Raw genomic sequence first — 6,000 nt, 5'->3', positions numbered from 1 at the left:
ATTAGGGAAAAATCAGGGACTTTATGACGTTAAAATCATCATATTCATTTCATAGCCATAAGATTTTCATGCATTTTGGGAATGATTTGAAATCCACTAAGTGTACAGGCCTTAACAAGGGAAATGGCAGCTATTTACTTGTTATCGAAATGTGACATATGATGTTGGTTGATATATTTTGATAATGTGCAGGGATTATTGAATGTTCAGTCTCATCTTCATCACTTTGCCAATGCCAAGTAAGGGTGCATGAAAGATTTCATGAAATTCCTCTGAAATTCTTAAGAAATCTGAAAATGTTCAATCAAATTGGACTTAGTTTTTTTCACTCAAATATCACTGTGTACATGAGCACAAGCTAACTGGTTTGAAACAGGGAATAAGTGATTGCATTTTCTATAAACATTGATTGAGTGATGCCTAACTTAAAAATCCAATTGCCTGAAAATGATTTATTTTGTCCATGAAGAGCAATTAGAGAATTTTTAGATGTAAATTTGTGACAGAATATGAGAAATTGATGATCCACTTTTATTATTAGGGAAAAATCAGGGACTTTATGACGTTAAAATCATCATATTCACTTCATAGCCATAAGATTTTCATGCATTTTGGGAATGATTTGAAATCCACTAAGTGTACAGGCCTTAACAAGGGAAATGGCAGCTATTTACTTGTTATCGCAATGTGACATATGATGTTGGTTGATATATTTTGATAATGTGCAGGTATTATTGAATGTTCAGTCTCATCTTCATCACTTTGCCAATGCCAAGTAAGGTTGCATGAAAGATTTCATGAAATTCCTCTGAAATTCTTAAGAAATCTGAAAATGTTCAATCAAATTGGACTTAGTTTTTTTCACTCAAATATCACTGTGTACATGAGCACAAGCTAACTGGTTTGAAACAGGGAATAAGTGATTGCATTTTCTATAAACATTGATTGAGTGATGCCAAACTTAAAAATCCAATTGCCTGAAAATGATTTATTTTGTGCATGAAGAGCAATTAGAGAATTTTTAGATGTAAATTTGTGACAGAATATGAGAAATTGATGATCCACTTTTATTATTAGGGAAAAATCAGGGACTTTATGACTTTAAAATCATCATATTCATTTCATAGCCATAAGATTTTCATGCATTTTGGGAATGATTTGAAATCCACTAAGTGTACAGGCCTTAACAAGGGAAATGGCAGCTATTTACTTGTTATCGCAATGTGACATATGATGTTGGATGATATATTTTGATAACATACAGGTATTATTGAATGTTCAGTGTCATCTTCATCACTTTGCCAATGCCAAGTAAGGTTGCATGAAAGATTTCATGAAATTCTTCTGAAATTCTTAAGAAATCTGAAAATGTTCAATCAAATTGGACTTAGTTTTTTTCACTCAAATATCACTGTGTACATGAGCACAAGCTAACTGGTTTGAAACAGGGAATAAGTGATTGCATTTTCTATAAACATTGATTGAGTGATGCCAAACTTAAAAATCCAATTGCCTGAAAATGATTTATTTTGTGCATGAAGAGCAATTAGAGAATTTTTAGATGTAAATTTGTGACAGAATATGAGAAATTGATGATCCACTTTTATTATTAGGGAAAAATCAGGGACTTTATGACGTTAAAATCATCATATTCACTTCATAGCCATAAGATTTTCATGCATTTTGGGAATGATTTGAAATCCACTAAGTGTACAGGCCTTAACAAGGGAAATGGCAGCTATTTACTTGTTATCGAAATGTGACATATGATGTTGGTTGATATATTTTGATAATGTGCAGGGATTATTGAATGTTCAGTGTCATCTTCATCACTTTGCCAATGCCAAGTAAGGTTGCATGAAAGATTTCATGAAATTCTTCTGAAATTCTTAAGAAATCTGAAAATGTTCAATCAAATTGGACTTAGTTTTTTTCAATCAAATTCCCTTGTGTACATGAGCACAAGCTAATTGGTTTGAAACAGGGAATAAGTGATTGCATTTTCTATAAACATTGATTGAGTGATGCCAAACTTAAAAATCCAATTGCCTGAAAATGATTTATTTTGTGCATGAAGAGCAATTAGAGAAATTTTAGATGTAAATTTGTGACAGAATATGAGAAATTGATGATCCACTTTTATTATTAGGGAAAAATCAGGGACTTTATGACGTTAAAATCATCATATTCACTTCATAGCCATAAGATTTTCATGCATTTTGGGAATGATTTGAAATCCACTAAGTGTACAGGCCTTAACAAGGGAAATGGCAGCTATTTACTTGTTATCGAAATGTGACATATGATGTTGGTTGATATATTTTGATAATGTGCAGGGATTATTGAATGTTCAGTGTCATCTTCATCACTTTGCCAATGCCAAGTAAGGTTGCATGAAAGATTTCATGAAATTCTTCTGAAATTCTTAAGAAATCTGAAAATGTTCAATCAAATTGGACTTAGTTTTTTTCAATCAAATTCCCTTGTGTACATGAGCACAAGCTAATTGGTTTGAAACAGGGAATAAGTGATTGCATTTTCTATAAACATTGATTGAGTGATGCCAAACTTAAAAATCCAATTGCCTGAAAATGATTTATTTTGTGCATGAAGAGCAATTAGAGAAATTTTAGATGTAAATTTGTGACAGAATATGAGAAATTGATGATCCACTTTTATTATTAGGGAAAAATCAGGGACTTTATGACGTTAAAATCATCATATTCACTTCATAGCCATAAGATTTTCATGCATTTTGGGAATGATTTGAAATCCACTAAGTGTACAGGCCTTAACAAGGGAAATGGCAGCTATTTACTTGTTATCGCAATGTGACATATGATGTTGGTTGATATATTTTGATAATGTGCAGGGATTATTGAATAATCAGTGTCATCTTCATCACTTTGCCAATGCCAAGTAAGGTTGCATGAAAGATTTCATGAAATTCTTCTGAAATTCTTAAGAAATCTGAAAATGTTCAATCAAATTGGACTTAGTTTTTTTCAATCAAATTCCCTTGTGTACATGAGCACAAGCTAATTGATTTGAAACAGGGAATAAGTGATTGCATTTTCTATAAACATTGATTGAGTGATGCCAAACTTAAAAATCCAATTGCCTGAAAATGATTTATTTTGTCCATGAAGAGCAGTTAGAGAATTTTAGATGTAAATCTGTGACAGAATATGAGAAATTGATGATCCACTTTTATTATTAGGGAAACATCAAGGACTTTATGACTTTAAAATCATCATATTCATTTCATAGCCATAAGATTTTCATGCATTTTGGGAATGATTTGAAATCCACTAAGTGTACAGGCCTTAACAAGGGAAATGGCAGCTATTTACTTGTTATCGAAATGTGACATATGATGTTGGATGATATATTTTGATAATGTACAGGGATTATTGAATGTTCAGTGTCATCATCATCACTTTGCCAATGCAAAGTAAGGGTGCATGAAAGATTTCATGAAATTCTTCTGAAATTCTTAAGAAATCTGAAAATGTTCAATCAAATTGGACTTAGTTTTTTTCACTCAATTTCTCTTGTGTAAATGAGCACAAGCTAATTGGTTTGAAACAGGGAATAAGTGATTGCATTTTCTATAAACATTGATTGAGTGATGCCAAACTTAAAAATGCAATTGCCTGAAAATGATTTATTTTGTCCATGAAGAGCAATTAGAGAATTTTTAGATGTAAATTTGTGACAGAATATGAGAAATTGATGATCCACTTTTATTATTAGGGAAAAATCAAGGACTTTATGACTTTAAAATCATCATATTCATTTCATAGCCATAAGATTTTCATGCATTTTGGGAATGATTAGAAATCCACTAAGTGTACAGGCCTTAACAAGGGAAATGGCAGCTATTTACTTGTTATCGCAATGTGACATATGATGTTGGATGATATATTTTGATAACATAGAGGTATTATTGAATGTTTAGTGTCATCTTCATCACTTTGCCAATGCCAAGTTAGGTTGCATGAAAGATTTCATGAAATTCTTCTGAAATTCTTAAGAAATCTGAAAATGTTCAATCAAATTGGACTTAGTTTTTTTCAATCAAATTCCCTTGTGTACATGAGCACAAGCTAATTGGTTTGAAACAGGGAATAAGTGATTGCATTTTCTATAAACATTGATTGAGTGATGCCTAACTTAAAAATCCAATTGCCTGAAAATGATTTATTTTGTGCATGAAGAGCAATTAGAGAAATTTTAGATGTAAATTTGTGACAGAATATGAGAAATTGATGATCCACTTTTATTATTAGGGAGAAATCAAGGACTTTATGACTTTTAAATCATCATATTCACTTCATAGCCATAAGATTTTCATGCATTTTGGGAATGATTTGAAATCCACTAAATGTACAGGCCTTAACAAGGGAAATGGCAGCTATTTACTTGTTATCGCAATGTGACATATGATGTTGGTTGATATATTTTGATAATGTGCAGGGATTATTGAATAATCAGTGTCATCTTCATCACTTTGCCAATGCCAAGTAAGGTTGCATGAAAGATTTTATGAAATTCTTCTGAAATTCTTAAGAAATCTGAAAATGTTCAATCAAATTGGACTTAGTTTTTTTCACTCAAATATCACTGTGTACATGAGCACAAGCTAATTGGTTTGAAACAGGGAATAAGTGATTGCATTTTCTATAAACATTGATTGAGTGATGCCAAACTTAAAAATCCAATTGCCTGAAAATGATTTATTTTGTGCATGAAGAGCAATTAGAGAATTTTTAGCTGTAAATTTGTGACAGAATATGAGAAATTGATGATCCACTTTTATTATTAGGGAAAAATCAAGGACTTTATGACTTTAAAATCATCATATTCATTTCATAGCCATAAGATTTTCATGCATTTTGGGAATGATTTGAAATCCACTAAGTGTACAGGCCTTAACAAGGGAAATGGCAGCTATTTACTTGTTATCGAAATGTGACATATGATGTTGGTTGATATATTTTGATAATGTGCAGGGATTATTGAATAATCAGTGTCATCTTCATCACTTTGCCAATGCCAAGTAAGGTTGCATGAAAGATTTCATGAAATTCTTCTGAAATTCTTAAAAAATCTGAAAATGTTCAATCAAATTGGACTTAGTTTTTTTCAATCAAATTCCCTTGTGTACATGAGCACAAGCTAATTGATTTGAAACAGGGAATAAGTGATTGCATTTTCTATAAACATTGATTGAGTGATGCCAAACTTAAAAATCCAATTGCCTGAAAATGATTTATTTTGTCCATGAAGAGCAGTTAGAGAATTTTAGATGTAAATCTGTGACAGAATATGAGAAATTGATGATCCACTTTTATTATTAGGGAAACATCAAGGACTTTATGACTTTAAAATCATCATATTCATTTCATAGCCATAAGATTTTCATGCATTTTGGGAATGATTTGAAATCCACTAAGTGTACAGGCCTTAACAAGGGAAATGGCAGCTATTTACTTGTTATCGAAATGTGACATATGATGTTGGATGATATATTTTGATAATGTACAGGGATTATTGAATGTTCAGTGTCATCATCATCACTTTGCCAATGCAAAGTAAGGGTGCATGAAAGATTTCATGAAATTCTTCTGAAATTCTTAAGAAATCTGAAAATGTTCAATCAAATTGGACTTAGTTTTTTTCACTCAATTTCTCTTGTGTAAATGAGCACAAGCTAATTGGTTTGAAACAGGGAATAAGTGATTGCATTTTCTATAAACATTGATTGAGTGATGCCAAACTTAAAAATGCAATTGCCTGAAAATGATTTATTTTGTCCATGAAGAGCAATTAGAGAATTTTTAGATGTAAATTTGTGACAGAATATGAGAAATTGATGATCCACTTTTATTATTAGGGAAAAATCAAGGACTTTATGACTTTAAAATCATCATATTCATTTCATAGCCATAAGATTTTCATGCATTTTGGGAATGATTAGAAATCCACTAAGTGTAC

The sequence above is a fragment of the Saccostrea echinata genome, unplaced genomic scaffold (assembly GCF_033153115.1).
Source record: "Saccostrea echinata isolate AGI-Se365-2 ecotype Australia unplaced genomic scaffold, CSIRO_AGI_Sech_v1 ptg000029l, whole genome shotgun sequence".
Lineage (NCBI taxonomy): Eukaryota > Metazoa > Mollusca > Bivalvia > Ostreida > Ostreidae > Saccostrea > Saccostrea echinata.
Note: the sequence above shows the minus strand (reverse complement) of the source record.